The sequence below is a fragment of the Somniosus microcephalus genome, chromosome 7 (genome assembly GCF_052327205.1).
Source record: "Somniosus microcephalus isolate GS21.2 chromosome 7, FLI_Smic_1.0, whole genome shotgun sequence".
NCBI classification, from domain to species: domain Eukaryota; kingdom Metazoa; phylum Chordata; class Chondrichthyes; order Squaliformes; family Somniosidae; genus Somniosus; species Somniosus microcephalus.
Window position 1 is genome coordinate 6,035,900 of NC_140993.1, and position 18,922 is coordinate 6,054,821.

General features: G+C 49.8%; 1 long non-coding RNA gene across 1 annotated transcript in view; it reads left to right on the forward strand.

Moving 5' to 3' along the window:
- Positions 1-18,922, forward strand: part of LOC147114474 (uncharacterized) — a 449,870-nt gene that overhangs the window by 75,552 nt on the left and 355,396 nt on the right. The window lies entirely within an intron of this gene.

The window sequence follows — 18,922 nt, forward strand, 5'->3', positions numbered from 1 at the left end:
AGGCTGCTCGGTCAAGTCCGGAGCTTCTGCCTTTCCGGCTCACATTCAACAACTCAGGGGCTTACTGCCAGCCACTTCCGTGTGGTTAGTCAGAGGGTGGCATTCCACCAGAGTCCCCAAGCTGTCAACACTGCTCTCCCAGTTTCACTTGTGCGGAGGGCGATTCCAAGCACGGAGGAAGGAGTGCTGAGGGAAGTCCTGCATCGTCCACGGCAGCAGATCTCAGGAACCACAGCTAGGGACATTTACATTCCAGGAGCAGAACCGACAGGGAGAGCTGCACTGGGCGAGGTGCCGTCTTTTGGATGACCTCTCGGGTGAATGAAAAAGATTCCACGGCACTATTGGAAGAAGATCAGGGGAGTTCTCCTCAGTGTCCTGGGTCAATATTTATCCCTCAACCAACATAACAAAAACTGATTATCTGGTCATTATCATATTGCTGTTTGTGGGAGCTTGCTGTGCACAAACTGGCTGCAGCGTTTCCCACAGTACAACAGTGAGTCGATTTGAGAAAGTACTTCATTGGCTGTAAAGCGCTTTGGATCGTCCTGAGGACAGGAAATGCACTATAGGAATGCAAGTTCAATATGTTTTACTTTTAGTACAAAGATGCAAACAAATTGATCCAATCTCACAAAAACTTCTGGAAATACACAGCAGGTCTATTGGAAGGGACTACACGCTAAGGGTACATAATAACATAAGGACATGAGAAATAGGAGCAGGAGGAGGCCATTCGGCCCTTCGAGCCTGCTCCGCCATTCAATGAGATCATGGCTGATCTTCTGCCTCAACTCCATTCACTGGCCCTATCGCCATATCCCTTGATGCCTTTACTAGTCAGAAATCTATCGACTTCTGTTTTGAATATACCCAATGACTGAGCCTCCACAGCCCTCTGGGGTAGAGAATTCCAAAGATTCACCACCCTCTGTGTGAAGAAATTTCTTCTCATCTCAGTCCTGAATGGCCTACCCTTTATCCTGAGGCTGTGGCCCCTGGTTCTAGACTCCCCAGCCAAGGGAAACATTCTCCCAACATCCACCCTATCAAGCCCTGTAATAATTTTGTACGCTTCAATGAGATCCCCTCTCATTCTTCTGAATTCAAGAGAATACAGGCCTAGTTTACTCAATCTCTTGTCTCACGACAGGTGCTCTGTATTTTCCAGTGTTTGCAGTTTTTCCTCTTTTTATGTCCAGTCGCACAGGATCCCGTCAGTAAATTAACAAAAAAAAATTCAAGAGGTAGGGTGAATTCCAGTGCACACCCAGTGATCCCGGTCCTATTCCAGTGCACACCCAGTGATCCTGCTCCTATTCCAGTGAACACCCAGTGATCCCGGTCCTATTCCAGTGAACACCCAGTGATCCCGGTCCTATTCCAGTGAACACCCAGTGATCCTGCTCCTATTCCAGTGAACACCCAGTGATCCTGCTCCTATTCCAGTGAACACCCAGTGATCCTGCTCCTATTCCAGTGAACACCCAGTGATCCTGCTCCTATTCCAGTGAACACCCAGTGATCCCGGTCCTATTCCAGTGAACACCCAGTGATCCTGCTCCTATTCCAGTGAACACCCAGTGATCCTGCTCCTATTCCAGTGAACACCCAGTGATCCTGCTCCTATTCCAGTGCACACCCAGTGATCCCGCTCCTGTGCCGGTGCACACCCAGTGATCCTGCTCCTGTGCCAGTGAACACCCAGTGATCCTGCTCCTATTCCAGTGAACACCCAGTGATCCCGATCAGAGTAGAAATAGGAGGATATTTCAAATGAATACGTGGCTAGAGGAATGGTGCAAGGAGGAGGGATTCAAATTCCTTGGACATTGGAACCGGTTCTGGGAGAGGTGGGACCAGTACAAACGGGACGGTTTGCACCTGGGCAGGGCCGGGACCGATGTCCTAGGGGGAGTGTTTGCTAGTGCTGTTCGGGGGGGTTTAAACTAAAATGGCAGGGGGGTTGGGAACCTGAGCAGGGAGAGAGAGGAAAGGAAAACAGGGATAAAAGCAAAAGATAGGAAGGAGAAAAACAAAAGTGGCAGTCAGAGAAATCAACGGTTTAAATCAAACGTGGCCACAGTAAATAATAATTCTAATAGGTCTAAGAGCGTTAAAAAAACAAGCCTGAAGGCTTTGTGTCTTAATGCGAGGAGCATTTGTAATAAGGTGGATGAATTGGCTGCGCAAATAGAGGTAAACGAATATGATTTGGTTGGGATTACGGAAACGTGGCTCAAGGATGGCCAAGACTGGGAACTCAACATCCAGGGGTATTCGATATTCAGGAAAGATAGGCAAAAAGGAAAGGGAGGTGGGGTAGCATTACTGGTTAAAGAAGGGATTAATAAAATTGTAATGAAGGCTATTAGCTCTGATGATGTGGAATCTGTATGGGTAGAATTGAGAAATACTAAGGGGAAAAAAACATTAGTGGGAGTGGTATATAGACCTCCAAACAGTAAGGCGGAGGTTGAGGATGGCATTAAAAGGGAAATTAAAGAAGCGTGCAATAAGGGCACAACAGTCATCACGGGTGACTTTAATCTACATATAGATTGGGCCAACCAAATTAGTAACAATACTGTGGAGGAGGAATTCCTGGAGTGTTTACGGGATGGTTTCCTGGACCAATATGTCGAGGAACCAACCAGAGATCAGGCCATCTTAGACTGGGTATTATGTAACGAGAAAGGATTAATTAGCAATCTTGTTGTACGAGGCCCCTTGGGTCGGAGCGATCATAATATGATAGAATTCTTCATTAAGATGGAGAATGAAGTAGTTGACTCAGAGACAAGGGTCCTCAATTTAAATAAAGGAAACTACGATGGTCTGAGGAGCAAGTTGGGTAGGATTGATTGGGGAATGGCACTCAAAGGGTTGACGGTGGATAGGCAATGGCAAACGTTCAAAGACCGAATGGATGAGCTACAGAATTTGTTCATCCCACTTTGGCATAAAAATAAAACAAAAAAGGTGGCTCAACCGTGGCTAACAAGGGAAATTAGGGATAGCATAAGATCCAAGGACAGGACATATAAATTGGCCAGAAAAAGCAATAATCCTGAGGATTGGGAGCAGTTTAGGAGTCAACAAAGGAGGACAAAGGGATTAATTAAGAAAGGGAAAATAGAATATGAGAGTAAGCTATCAGGGAACATAAAAACTGACTGTAAAAGCTTTTATAGATATGTGAAGAGAAAAAGATTGGTGAAGTCAAGCGTAGGTCCCTTACAGTCAGAATCAGGGGAAATTATAATGGGAAACAAGGAAATGGCAGACCAACTAAATACATACTTTGGTTCTGTCTTCACAAAGGAGGACACAAATAACCTCCCAGAGATGCCGGGGAACATAGGGTCTGATGAAAGGGGGGAACTGAAAGAAATCAGCATTTGTAGGGAAATGGTGTTAGGAAAATTGATGGGACTGAAGGCCGATAAATCCCCAGGGCCTGATGGTCTACATCCCAGGGTACTTAAGGAAGTGGCCCTAGAGATAGTAGATGTATTGCTGGTCATCTTCCAGAACTCGATAGACTCTGGAACGGTACCCATGGATTGGAGGGTAGCTAATGTTACCCCACTATTCAAAAAAGGTGGTAGAGAAAAAGTGGGGAATTATAGACCGGTAAGCCTGACATCGGTAGTGGGGAAAATGCTAGAGTCTATTATAAAAGATGTAATAGCAGAGCACTTGGAAAACAGTGACAGGATCGGACAAAGTCAACATGGATTTACAAAAGGTAAATCATGCTTGACTAATCTACTGGAATTTTTTGAGGATGTAACTGGTAAAATAGATAAGGGAGAATCAGTGGATGTGGTGTATTTGGACTTTCAGAAGGCTTTCGATAAGGTCCCACATAAGAGATTAGCGTGCAAAATTAAGGCACATGGGATTGGGGGCAAGGTATTGACTTGGATAGAGAACTGGTTGGCAGACAGAAAGCAAAGAGTTGGAATAAACGGGTCGTTTTCCGAGTGGCAGGCAGTGACTCGTGGGGTACTGCAAGGATCGGTCCTAGGACCCCAGCTGTTCACAATATATATTAATGATGATCTGGACGAGGGAATTGGATGTAATATCACCAAATTTGCAGACGACACAAAGCTGGGCGGGAGGGTAAGCTGTGAGGAGGATGTCGTGAAACTCCAGTACGATTTGGACAGGTTGGGTGATTGGGCAGAAACATGGCAAATGCACTATAATGTGGATAAATGTGAGGTTATCCACTTTGGTGGCAAAAACATGAAGGCAGATTATTATTTGAATGGCAATAGATTGGGAGAAGGGGAAGTGCAACGAGACCTGGGTGTTCTTGTGCACCAGTCGCTGAAGGTAAGCATGCAGGTGCAGCAGGCGGTTAAGAAGGCAAATGGTATGTTGGCCTTCGTAGCGAGAGGGTTCGAGTACAGGAACAAGGATGTCTTGCTACAGTTGTACAGGGCCTTGGTGAGACCGCACCTTGAGTATTGTGTGCAGTTTTGGTCACCTTACCTGAGGAAGGACGTTCTTGCCATGGAGGGAGTGCAGCGAAGATTCACCAGGCTGATACCTGGGATGGCAGGAATGACGTATGAGGAGAGATTGTGTCGATTGGGCTTATACTCACTGGAGTTTAGAAGATTGAGAGGGGATCTCATCGAAACCTATAAAATTCTGTCAGGTCTGGACAGACTAGATGCAGGAAGGATGTTTCGGATGGCCGGGGAGTCCAGAACCAGGGGTCACAGTCTAAGGATAAGGGGTAAGCCACTTAGGACTGAAATGAGGAGGCATTTCTTCACCCAGAGAGTGGTGAACCTGTGGAATTCTCTGCCACAGAGGGCAGTGGAGGCCAGTTCATTAAATATATTCAAGAAAGAGTTGGATATATTTCTTGAGGCTAAAGGGATCAAGGGATATGGGGAGAAGGCAGGGACAGGGTACTGAATTTGGATGATCAGCCATGATCACATTGAATGGCGGAGCAGGCTCGAAGGGCCGAATGGCCTACCCCTGCTCCTATCTTCTATGTTTATGTTTTATTCCAGTGCACACCCAGTGATCTCGCTCCTGTGCCAGTGAACACCCAGTGATCCCGCTCCTGTGCCAGTGAACACCCAGTGATCCCGCTCCTGTGCCAGTGCACACCCACTGATCCCGCTCCAGTGCCAGTGCACACCCACTGATCCCGCTCCAGTGCCAGTGAACACCCAGTGATCCCGCTCCAGTGCCAGTGCACACCCAGTGATCTCGCTCCTGTGCCAGTGCCAGTGAACACCCACTGATCCCGCTCCAGTGCCAGTGCACACCCACTGATCCCGCTCCAGTGCCAGTGCACACCCAGTGATCTCGCTCCTGTGCCAGTGAACATCCGGTGATCCCGCTCCTGTGCCAGTGAACACCCAGTGATCCCGCTCCTATTCCAGTGCACACCCACTGATCCTGCTCCAGTGCCAGTGCACACCCACTGATCCCGCTCCAGTGCCAGTGCACACCCAGTGATCCCGCTCCTGTGCCAGTGAACACCCAGTGATCCCGCTCCTGTGCCAGTGCACACCCACTGATCCCGCTCCAGTGCCAGTGCACACCCAGTGATCCCGCTCCTGTGCCAGTGAACACCCGGTGATCTCGCTCCTGTGCCAGTGCACACCCACTGATCCCGCTCCAGTGCCAGTGCACACCCACTGATCCCGCTCCAGTGCCAGTGCACACCCACTGATCCCGCTCCAGTGCCAGTGCACACCCAGTGATCCCGCTCCAGTGCCAGTGCACACCCACTGATCCCGCTCCTGTGCCAGTGAACACCCAGTGATCCTGCTCCTGTGCCAGTGCACACCCACTGATCCCGCTCCAGTGCCAGTGCACACCCAGTGATCCCGCTCCTGTGCCAGTGAACACCCACTGATCCCGCTCCTGTGCCAGTGAACACCCGGTGATCTCGCTCCAGTGCCAGTGAACACCCGGTGATCTCGCTCCAGTGCCAGTGCACACCCACTGATCCCGCTCCAGTGCCAGTGCACACCCACTGATCCCGCTCCAGTGCCAGTGAACACCCGGTGATCCCGCTCCGATTCCAGTGCACACCCACTGATCCCGCTCCAGTGCCAGTGAACACCCGGTGATCCCGCTCCTATTCCAGTGAACACCCACTGATCCCGCTCCAGTGCCAGTGCACACCCAGTGATCCCGCTCCAGTGCCAGTGCACACCCATTGATCCCGCTCCAGTGCCAGTGAACACCCGGTGATCTCACTCCTGTGCCAGTGAACACCCGGTGATCCCACTCCTGTGCCAGTGAACACCCAGTGATCTTGTTCCTGTGCCAGTGAACACCCGGTGATCCCGCTCCTGTGCCAGTGAACACCCGGTGATCCCGCTCCTATTCCAGTGCACACCCACTGATCCCGCTCCAGTGCCAGTGCACACCCACTGATCCCGCTCCAGTGCCAGTGAACACCCAGTGATCCTGCTCCTGTGCCAGTGAACACCCAGTGATCCTGCTCCAGTGCCAGTGCACACCCACTGATCCCGCTCCAGTGCCAGTGAACACCCACTGATCCCGCTCCAGTGCCAGTGCACACCCACTGATCCCGCTCCAGTGCCAGTGAACACCCAGTGATCCCGCTCCTGTGCCAGTGAACACCCAGTGATCCCGCTCCTGTGCCAGTGAACACCCAGTGATCCTGCTCCTGTGCCAGTGCACACCCACTGATCCCGCTCCTGTGCCAGTGAACACCCAGTGATCCTGCTCCTGTGCCAGTGAACACCCAGTGATCCCGCTCCTGTGCCAGTGAACACCCAGTGATCCTGCTCCTGTGCCAGTACACTGGACCTGTGTTGCCTCTCTAATCTGAGCACTCTGCCTCTCTGATTGGTGTCTAGTGAAGCCTACACTCAGCTACTGAGCGCTGGAACCCTCCCCTGAACCCAGGGGACTGGCTAAGACCTGTTAAAAAGGCAGACCAGAAATCAAGTCTGGGACCATTCTGCTGTGTGCAGCTGAGCACCGCACAAGCTCAAACAAGCTCAGTACCACTGGTGGGCCGCTCCGGTAATGAAACTGACGCGACTCTGCAGCTGGAACGAAAAGCTGCGAATGTTGGAATGTGAAACAAAAGGGGGAACTGCTGGATAGAGGGACAGGTCAGTCAGTGTCGTTCTGATGCTGATTTCCTCCTGTACATTTCCTGCAATGCTGATTGGTAAAGAACCCCTCGGTGGGACAAATAGTAACGTTAGCGGGCGGGCGGGGGAAAGAAAGCGAGCAGTCAGCCAAGGCAGGCTCAGAGCATGCTCAGAAGCGTGCGTCCAGCACACAACCTCCCGTTATTCATCCTCAAGAAGCCTTTTGCTGCAGGGACTCAGCATGAGCCGGGTGAGAAAGGCCAGACCCCTTTCACCTGCAGGCTCGAATCTCTGCTGCTCCCTCCCTGGCCCAGCCTGGGCACCCGGCGCCCTCTGCTGATCAGTACCTGAACTCCCCTCACAATGGTTACATGGGCGAGGAGCAGAGGGCAATCAGGGGCCACTCTGCCTTGGGTCTTGGGGTCTCACTGGGAAAAACAAAGAAGCATTTGTTAATTAACAGCGAGGGCAAAGGAGCTCCCCCAGGGGCAAACCGATCACCCTGTGAAACCGGTCCGAGGCTGGTACGTTGAGAGTTAACTGGTCACAGCTAAGGCTGAGCTGGGAAGGAGCGGGGAATATCAGGCCAAGTTCCCATTCCTGATTGCCGAGGTCACTGACATGCAGAGACTGAAGGAGTCACATTCGGTTTTTATTGCATGCGATTGCGAGATTGTTTGGGGATCAAATTCCATCCAACTCTCGGGGAAAGCCATCAATTGGCAGCCTTGCCGTTCACTCTCCAATAACTCCTGCTGCAAAGTGTGCACGAATACTGGGTAAAGAGCAGGATCAGGCCCGGCTGTGATGCCCTCCGTGGTTGAGTGACCTGCCATTACTCACGGGCTGTGGAACTCGAGGGCTGGCACCAGCAATGTGGGGCCCTTCAGGAGAGGAGGGATGCAAGGGCTGAATTGTAAAAATAGATTAAAGAAAACTAAACACAAAGCCATACGTCTCAGGTCAGCTACCAAACAACAGAAAACCCTCCGACAGCCTGGAGCTTACTGTTGAACAATCCATTCTCAAATCAGAACCTGAATGGTGATTGGGTGACTCGATGGATCACACACTGTCCTTTCACCCTGGGGTCAAATCCAGCCAAGGCAGGGGAGACAGGACCAGTCTCCTCTGTCCAATAAAGCGTGTGTGCGCCCTCTCTCTCTGCTGTGGAGTCCTCTGCCACATACTCCTGCTGCTGTTTCAATGGCGGAATCCTCAGGTACATATCTGCCCGCCTATTCGTAGCTTCTACTATTGGTAATGCCAAACGCATCGTCTTCGACCTCCACCTCCGTCACATCGCCCGACTCCACCCCTGCCTCAGCCCATCTGATGCTGAAACCTTCTAACAGGCCTTGGTCACCTCCAGACTCCATCGTTCCAATGCACTCCTGGCTGGCCTCCATCTTCTACCCTCCGAAAATACCAGCTCGTCCTAAACTGCTGCCCGCATCTTGCACTGTCCCGCTCACCTGTCGCCCCCATCATCTCTGACCAGAGTGTGGAGGGGAGGGGTGGGGGGGGAATCAGAAAATAAAGCGTTCGTCGTTTGTTAGTGTGGATCCAACACTGTTGCCCTGGTCCTCAGGCTGAAAAGGCTGGCACAGGGCGTGGAGCTTTCGGTATATTCTCTGGCTACACTTGCCGATCGGACCACAGCGAGCAGAAGCTCTCAACTGAAATACACTGACGGTCTGGATCGGAGCAGATCGATCCCAGTGCCCTGCCTTCCAGGGTTTGCCTGCATAGCAAGATTCACTGCACTTAAAAGCCATTCACTGTGGCCCTGAGTTTAACAGCTTATTCTGGGTGTAATTAAGTCAAACAGCGCAAAAGATCGCGGAAATTTAGGCGGGAATGAGTTACTACAATATGTCCAAGTATCTGCCATGTTTTAAGTCCGTCCATTGAACCCTTTGCCCGAACCCGACCCCTCCACAAAACTGGCCTTGCCCCCAGAACCCAAACACGAGTTCCCTCCAATTGCACCTGTTCGGGGGGCCTTCATTACATTGCGCCCACGGTCACACAAATCCAGCGCAAACCAACTGACCAGCAGTGAACTGAAGCCTCAGACCTGCCCTGCTGCTGCAGAAATCATACATCTTAAAAAAAGATCACTTTCTGGCGATTGCTTTTATTTTATTCATTCCTGGGATGTGGGCGTCGCTGGCAAGGCCGGCATTTATTGCCCATCCCTAGTTACCCTTGAGAAGGTGGTGGTGAGCCGCCTTCTTGAACTCTGCAGGGAGGGAAATGTGAAAAATGCTTCAGTCTCTGTACCGAGTAATTTAAATGAACTATTGTAAAGGTTTGGAGGACAGAGGGGTAAGTGCTGCTTGTAGCCTCCAGCCTCACTCTGAAGGGATGTTTCTCCGCACCTTTTATACTCTCGCATCCCAGCACCTTCCGGCCCCAGTGGCTCTGTCCCAGTCACAAATCCATCACGCCGCTCGATGGCAGAGTTTACGTTTGGGATCATGTTAACGAGTTTGCGTGGAAACTTGGGGCAGTTTCACCTCAGGCAGACGGGCTCAGTGTCGGGCACAATCGGCAGGAAGCTCGGGGCCCAGCTGTGAGGTACTCTGAGAGGGGGGAGCACAGCCCACACTCACCCAAAACATACACACAGCAGGGTCACAGGACAACTAACACTGGAGAGCAGTCAGGAGCAGGAGCCCTGGCTGGCCGCCTCTCTCTCTGCTGTGCACCAAGGCTGTCGCACAGTATGGGAATCAGGTGCACAGCCTCTGATCTGTAGGGTTTTAGGAATTCACCAGCACGTCTCAGTAACAACTAGACCACCAGAAAAAGTCACCAGCAAGTTGAAGACGGTATGAAATACAATGCAGACAATCATCTAATTTAAACGCCTGACAGGAGAGTGCTACTAATATTCGATCACTTAATCCCCTCCAATCCCAGCTCACCACCACCCAACCTCACCTCCTCACCTGGGTTAGAGTCACAGAGTTATACAGCACAGAAAGAGGCCCTTCGGCCCATCGTGTCCACGCCGGCCATCAAGCCCTATCTATTCTAATCCCATTTTCCAGCACTTGGTCCGTAGCCTTGTATGCTATGGCGTTTCAAGTGCTCATCTAAATGCTTCTTGAATGTTGTGAGGGTTCCTGCCTCTACCACCCTTTCAGGCAGTGAGTTCCAGATTCCAACCACCCTCTGGGTGAAAAAGTTTTTCCTCAAATCCCCTCTAAACCTCCTGCCCCTTACCTTGAAACTATGCCCCCTGGTTATTGACCCCTCTACTAAGGGGAAAAGTTCCTTTCTATCTACCCTATCTATGCCCCTCATAATTTTGTACACCTCAATCAGGTCCCCCCTCAGCCTTCTCTGCTCTAAGGAAAACAACCCCAGCCTGTCCAGTCTCTCTTCATAGCTGAAGCGCTCCAGCCCAGGTAACATCCTGGTGAAGCTCCTCTGCATCCTCTCCAATGCAGTCACATCCTTCCTATAGTGTGGCGACCAGAACTGCACACAGTATTCCAGCTGTGGCCTAACTAGCGTTTTGTACAGCTCCATCATAACCTCCCTGCTCTTATATTCTATGCCTCAGCTAATGAAGGCAAGTATCCCATATGCCTTTTTAACCACCTTATCTACCTGTCCTGCTGCCTTCAGGGATCTATGTACATGCACACCAAGGTCCCTCTGATCCTCTGTCCTTCCTAGGGTCCTACCATTCATTGTGTATTCCCTTCCCTTGTTAGTCCTCCCAAAATGCATCACCTCACACTTTTCAGGGTTAAATTCCATTTGCCACTGTTCTGCCCATCTGACCAACCCGTCTATATCGTCCTGTAGCCTGAGGCTTCCCTCCTCGCTATTTACCACTCCACCAATTTTCATGTCATCTGCGAACTTACTGATCATACCTCCTACATTCATATCTAAATCATTAATGTACACTACAAACAGCAAAGGACCCAGCACCAATCCCTGCAGTACACCACTGGACACAGGCTTCCAGTCACAAAAACAACCTTCGACCATCACCCTCTGCCTCCTGCCACTAAGCCAATTTTGGATCCAATGTGCCAAATTGCCCTGGATCCCATGGGCTCTTACCTTCTTGACCAGACTCCCATGTGGGACTTTGTCAAAAACCTTACTGAAGTCCATGTAGACTACACCAACTGCACTACCCTCATCTACGCACCTAGTTACCACCTCTCAAAATTCAATCAAATTGGTTAGACATGATCTCCCCCTGACAAAGCCATGCTGACTATCCTTGATTAATCCTTGCCTCTCCAAGTGGAGACTAATTCTGTCCCTCAGAATTTTTTCCAATAATTTCCCTACCACTGATGTTAGGCTCACTGGCCTGTAATTCCCTGATTTATCCCTACTACCCTTCTTGAATAATGGTACTACGTTAGCTGTCCTCCAGTCCTCTGGTACCTCCCCTGTGGCCAGAGAGGATCTGAAAATTTGTGTCAGAGCCCCTACAATCTCCTCCCTTGCCTCACACAGCAGCCTGGGATACATCTCGTCTGGGCCTGGGGATTTATCCACATTTAAGCCCGCTAAAACCGCTAGTACCTCCTCCCTCTCAATACTAATTATCACAATCCCATTGCCTGATTTCTATGCCTACATCGTCCTTCTCCATCATGAACACAGATGCAAAATATTCATTTACAACCTCACCCACATCTCCCGGCTCTACACATAGATTGCCACTTTGGTCCCTAATGGGCCCTACTCTTTCCCTGGTTATCCTCTTGCCCTTAATATACTTATAAAACACTTTGGGATTTTCCTTTATTTTGCCCGCCAGTGTTTTTTCATGCCCCCTCTTCGCTCTCCTAATTTATTTTTTAAGTACGTCCCTGCACTTTCTATACTCCTCTAGGGCTTCCACTGTTTTTAGTCCTTTGTATCTGCGAAAAGCCTCCCTTTTTTCCCTAATCCATTCTTCTCCTCTCCTCTTCACCCCTGGCTCCTTGCTGGTTGCTAGAATGCAGTTCCATGGACACCAGGTTCAATCCCGTGTCCTGCCACATGGAAATTCTTTGTGTGAACCAGAACTGTTTCTGCCCACTCCCAGCACATTGTGGTGCAGCGCAGATTAACTAACTCCGCACAAACTGGAGATCGAGCCTGGGCATTCTTAGCTTTATAGCCCAGTTAGTCAGTATCTTGACCAGTTGCGCTCTCTTGTTCAAGGCTTGCAATGAATTTTCATCATCAGCCAGGTAAACATGGAGACTTGAGCGATGATCCTGACCCTGTCTGGCCCTGAGCCTGGGTTCTATCCGACAACACAGTCTCTTAAATCCTGCAAAACTGCCGTATTCATCAAAACAACACCCTCTGTTCTCTTTTACCACTGTGCTATCTCCAGACTCCCCTTTCTTCCAGAATTGCTGGAAAGGGAGGTTATATCAGGTCGATGCTCACACCTCTGCTCATTCAAAACCCTCCAATCAAGTTCCCACCCCAGCCACAGTACCTGGTCACAATCACTGCTGACCTTCTGCATGAACAAGAGCGTGGTTGTTTTTTTATTTTGCCTCTGAAGAACCTTACGGCATTTTCCCACCTTTACTTCCCTCAGCATCTTAGGTCCTGGTGACTTATCTACTTTAAGTACAGCCAGCTTTTTTAGTACCTCCTCTATCAATTTTTATCCCATCCAATATCTCAGCTACCTCCTCTTTCACTATAACTTTGGCAGCATCCTCTTCCTTGGTGAAGACAGATGCAAAGGACTCATTTAGTACCTCAGCCATGCCCTCTGTCTCCATGCGTGGCTCTCCATTTTGGTCCCTAATCAACCCCACCCCTCCTCTTATTACCCGTTTACTATTTATATGCCTATAGAAGACTTTTGGATTCCTCTTTATGTTCGCTGCCAATCTATTCTCATACTCTCTCTTTGCCCCTCTTATTTCCTTTTTCACTTCCCCTCTGAACTTTCCATATTCAGCCTGGTTCTCCGTTGTATTCTCAACCTGACATCTGTGATACGCCCCCTTTATCTGCTTCATCTTACTCTATCTCTTTCGTCATCCAGGGAGCTCTGGCTTTGGTTGCCCTACCTTTCCCCCTAGTGGGAATGTATCTCGACTGTACCGGAACCATCTCCTCTTTAAAGGCAGCCCATTGTTCAATTACAGTTTTGCCTGCCAATCTTTGATTCCAATTTACCCAGGCCAGATCCGCTCTCAACCCACTGAAATTGGCCTTCCTCCAATTAAGTATTTTTACTCTCGATTGCACCTCGTCCTTTTCCATAGCTAGTCTAAACTATGATCACTGTTATCTAAATGTTCCCCTACTGACACTTGCTCCACTTGACCCACCTCATTCCCCAGAACCAGATCCAGCAATGCCTCCTTCCTCGTTGGGTCGGAAACATACTGATCAAGAAAGTTCTCCTGAACACACTTCAGAAATTGTTCCCCCTCTCTGCCCTTTACACTATTACTATCCCAGTCTATATTAGGATAATTGAAGTCCCCCATTATCACTACTCTATAGTTCTTGCACCTCTCGGTAATTTCCCTGCAAATTTGCTCCTCTATATCCTTCCCACTAGTTGGTGGTCTATAGAATACACCTAGTAGTGTAATGGCACCTCTATTATTTCTTAACTCTAACCCAACAGATTCAGTCCTTGACCCCTCCAGGACATCCTCTCTCTCCAGCACTGTAACATTCTCCTTAATCAATACTGCCACACCACCTCCTATCTTTCCTTCCCTATCTTTCATGCAGGCCATTGTCGGGAGCGGTGAGAGCGGAGGTTCAGTGAGTATTTAAACTCACTTTCGCGGGCTTTTTTTCACATCCCATTGTCGGGAGCGGTGAGAGCGTAGGTTCAGTGAGTATTTAAACTCACTTTCACGGACTTTTTTTCACAGGATTACCAATCTCGCAGACCGGCGGCGACATTCCAGAGCCACGTCACGATTCAAAACGTGACGCGGACAGGAGGAAGCATCTGATTGGGTGAGTACTTATACTACTCTATAGTTTCCATGGTGTGGAGATGCCGGAGTTGGACTCTACACAGATGCGGCCGGACCTGCTGTGATTTCCAGCAAAAAAAATGTTTTTTGTCTGTTTTTTTGTTTTTCACACAGACCCCAGCATCTGCAACATTTGACCACTTGTGACCCCACCTCATTGTTCTTTGATGTAATGTTTTCCTGACTGGCCTGTTTGGACACCATTCACACCTTTGATTGCTGTGATTATCTCTCTGCCGAGGTGTGATAAATGGCAGTTAGAAAGATTACCTGTAAACATCTGACATTATTCTCTGACTATATAAGCTGTGTCTTTATGCATCTCTCCACTTCACCTGACGAAGGAGCAGCGCTCCGAAAGCTTGTGACTTCAAATAAAGCTGTTGGACTATAACCTGGTGTTGTGTGACTTCTTACATTACTCTATAGTTTGACAGTTAAGGTTCATAGTTTATAAAGTTTAGAAGGTCTTAATTTTGTGGTTATAGTTTCTACGGTCTCTGTTGTGTAGCGGGGAGTGCTAGGAAACAAGGGCCCTTGAGTATATCATTTAATTGTAGTATAATTGGTGGTATTGATTTAATTTAAATTAATTAAAGGGTAAGTCATGGCAGCAAAGCTTGGCCCCGTGGCATGCTCCTCCTGCACTATGTGGGAAATAAGGAACACTTCCTGTGTCCCCGACGACCATGTGTGCAGGAAGTGTGTCCAGCTGCAGCTACTGGCAGACCACATTGCGGCGCTGGAGCTGCGAATGGATACATACTGGAGCATTCGCGATGCTGAGGACGTCGTGGATATCACGTTTAATCAGTTGGTCACACCGAAGGTAAAGGCTGCACAGGCAGGAAGGGAACGGGTGACCGCCAGGCAGAGTAGTAGGCGCAAGCAGATAATGCAGGGGTCCCCTGTGGCCATCCCCCTCTCAAACAGATATATCGCTTTGGATATTGTTGGGGAGGATGGCTTATCGGGGGAAGGCAGCAGCAGCCAACTTCCTGGCACCATGGGTGGTTCTGCTGCACGGCACGGGAGGAAAAAGAGCGGGAGAGCTATAGTGATAGGGGATTCTATTGTAAGGGGAATAGATAGGCATTTCTGCGGCCGCAAACGAGACTCCAGGATGGTATGTTGCCTCCCTGGTGCAAGGGTCAAGGATGTCTCGGAGCGGCTGCAGGGCATTTTGGAGGGGGAGGGTGAACAGCCAGTTGTCGTGGTGCATATAGGTACCAACGATATAGGTAAAAAACGGGATGAGGTCCTAAAAGCTGAATATAGGGAGTTAGGAGGTAAATTAAAAAAAGGACCTCAAAGGTAGTAATCTCAGGATTGCTACCAGTGCCACGTACAAGTCAGAGTAGAAATAGAAGGATATTTCAGCTGAATACGTGGCTAGAAGAATGGTGCAAGGGGGAAGGATTCAAATTCCTGGGACATTGGAACCGGTTCAGGGGGAGGTGGGACCAGTACAAACTGTTCTCATGGATTGGAGGATAGCTAATGTTACCCCGCTATTCAAAAAAGGTGGTAGAGAGAAAACAGGGAATTATAGCCCAGTTAGCCTGACTTTGGTAGTGGGGAAAATGCTAGAGTCCATTATAAAAGATGTAATAGCAGAGCACTTGGAAAACAGTGACAGGATCGGACAAAGTCAACATGGATTTACAAAAGGTAAATCGTGCTTGACTAATCTACTGGAATTTTTTGAGGATGTAACTGGTAAAATGGATAAGGGTGTATTTGGACTTTCAGAAGGCTTTTGATAAGGTCCCAAAAATCTGCCTGCAGGACCTCATCCCTCTTTCTTCCTATGTCGTTGATACCGATATGGACCACGACCTCTGGCTGTTCACCATCCCCCCTCAGAATGTTCTGCAGCCGCTCAGTGACATCCTTGACCCTGGCACCAGGGAGGCAACATATCATCCTCGAATCACGTCTGCGGCCTCAGAAACACCTGTCCGTTCCCCTAACTATTTAATCCCCTATCACTGTTGCTTTACTGATCTTCCTCCCCGCCCCCCCCGTACAGCTGAGCCACCTGTGGTGCCGCAGGCTTGGCTCTGACTGTACTCCCCAGAGGAACCATTGCCCTCACCAGTATTATACCCATATTGACGGCCACCCCGTCGTCCTTGCCTCTCTATTCTCATCATCTCATTCACAGACAAGACTATCTCTGTCCACTTCCTCATATCCCTCACCACCCACATCCCTCTACCCCCTTGCAATCACACTTCCTTCAGAGTCCACCCCAGAAAAATCTCCCCCAGGTCACTTTCATACTCCCAATGGCCGAGCCTATGACCGTCCATTTACCAGGATACTTCAGCAGCCTCCAATCTCTTCAATCCTCCCTCATCTCCAGCGATGGGTGTCCTTGTCTACAGTATATTCTTCACTGTCTCCCATCCTGGATGTTCCCCCAGTATGGCCCCCACCTACGCTCTCTCAAATCCAAGGGGCGCAGACCATATCGAGTGCTATTGGGCTTCGCTCTCCTCTGCCAAACCACCCACTACTCCTGGATCATCTTAGACATCAAAGACAACCCCGGCATCTCTTCTCTTCTCCACTACCAACAGTATCCTTTATACCCTCTCCTTTTCCCCATCCACACTCAACAAGTGTGAGGGCCTCATGGACTTCTTTGCACCTTGGAATGTTTTTCTACGTTAAAGGAGCTATACAAATGCAAGTTGTTGTCGCTCTGCATCCTTCTTCACTGCCCTTTGACACCACTGACCACTCTCTCCTCCAATGTCTCTCTACAGCCCAGATCCAAGGCACTGCTCCCGGCAATATCTTCTCTAACTCACCGCTCCTCACCAGGCGCCTGTGTTACTGCCATTTAGCATCAAGTAAAAACTCTACATTACCTGTCATAAAGGAGAGGACATCACTTCCAACGTCTTCTCCTCTGTTTCATGGTCACCTCTAGCATACCCAATTCTTGACCCCCTTCCTTGATTTATATACTCCGCTCCACTGATATAAGGAAGTACAGGGTCAGCTTCAAATTGCAGGGCGACAATACCCAGCTCTAACTCTCTGCCTCCTCCTCCACAGCGAAGGCTGTAGCCACATTCTCCAGCTGCCTATCTGACTTTACGACCCGGATACACCAAAATTCCCTCGAACTTAATGATGGAAAAACTACTTTGGCTCCAAGTGCCACCAAGATCCCCGGGTCAGGAGGTACGGAACCTTGGGACCCTGTGCCACCCTGAGCTGAGATTCCACTCGTGGCGATGAGTGAATAAGGTGCGTTGCACCGGCTGTGCTCACTGTCTGTTCTTTAGACACGACCAAATAGACACGTCTGTACTGAGTGACATTAAACACCGAGTACGGGTTTGGTGGAAACTCCAGGTTACCCGAGCACACAGTGAACACAGCCACACCTCCCCATGGCCCCGGCGCTTTGTTGTACCTGTCTCCAAACAGTATGGATTAGCGATGACCAACACCTCTCCCTCGTCCACCTCATGCCTCAGTAGTTTGTGCAGCCGACTGGCCCCCAAGCACATCATCGTGTCTCTCTTTGTCTCATCTCTTCACATAGCTGCCTGTGCCGGCGACACTCTTTACTGATACTGTTAAACCTGAAAATCCAGCACTGCTGCTGCACACCAACAGGGTCCCCACCTAAACACAGCACACAGCAAACAAACTGCCTGCCTGACTGCAGGAAACCCAGTCGGTTAGGACGGTTGAAGTTTCAAAACTGGAAAATTCCTCAGCCTTTGGCCCGGTTTCAAGATTCAAACATGAGACTTCAGTTTCCAGATCATAACACTGCACTGCCAGCACTCTGTAAACGCTCCCTCTGCTCCAGTCTCACTGCGAGCACAATCTCACATTGAAACTGGACCCGCACGTGCCAGCCAGGGTTAACAGCCCTGCCCCAACAGTGCCAGCCAGGGTTAACAGCCCTGCCCCAACAGTGCCAGCCAGGGTTAACAGCCCTGCCCCAACAGTGCCAGCCAGGGTTAACAGCCCTGCCCCAACAGTGCCAGCCAGGGTTAACAGCCCTGCCCCAACAGTGCCAGCCAGGGTTAACAGCCCTGCCCCAACAGTGCCAGCCAGGGTTAACAGCCCTGCCCCAACAGTGCCAGCCAGGGTTAACAGCCCTGCCCCAACAGTGCCAGCCAGGGTTAACAGCCCTGCCCCAACAGTGCCAGCATGACCATGTCATCCTGAGAATTAGATACATTCCCGATGGCGGGGAGTCCAGAACCAGGGGTCCCAGTCTAAGGATAAGGGGTAAGCCATTTAGGACAGAGATGAGGAGGAATTTCTTCACCCAGAGAGTGGAGAACCTGTGGAATTCTCTACCACAGAAGGCAGTAGAGGCCAATTCATTAAATATATTCAAGAAGGAGTTAGATATATTTCTTAAGGCTAAAGGGATCAAGGGATATGGAGAGAAGGCAGGGACAGGGTACTGACTTTGGATGATCAGCCATGATCGCATTGAATGGCGGAGCAGGCTCGAGGGGCCGAATGGCCTACTCCTGCTCCTATCTTCTATGTTTCTATGTTTCATTCCCAACTGTTGACATCGAGACTTCAAAACTGGGAACCTCCTAATGCCCCCCACCACCACCTCCCCCCAGGTGCTAATCTGGCGGAGCGGATCATAGGAACAGGAGGAGGCCATTCAGCCCCTCGAGCCTGTTCCGCCATTCAATGAGATCATTTACTGATCTGTATCTTAACTCCATCCACCCGCCCTGGCTCCGTAACCATTAATACCCTTAGCTAACGTGCGTGCGTGTGTATGAGTGAGTGACTGAT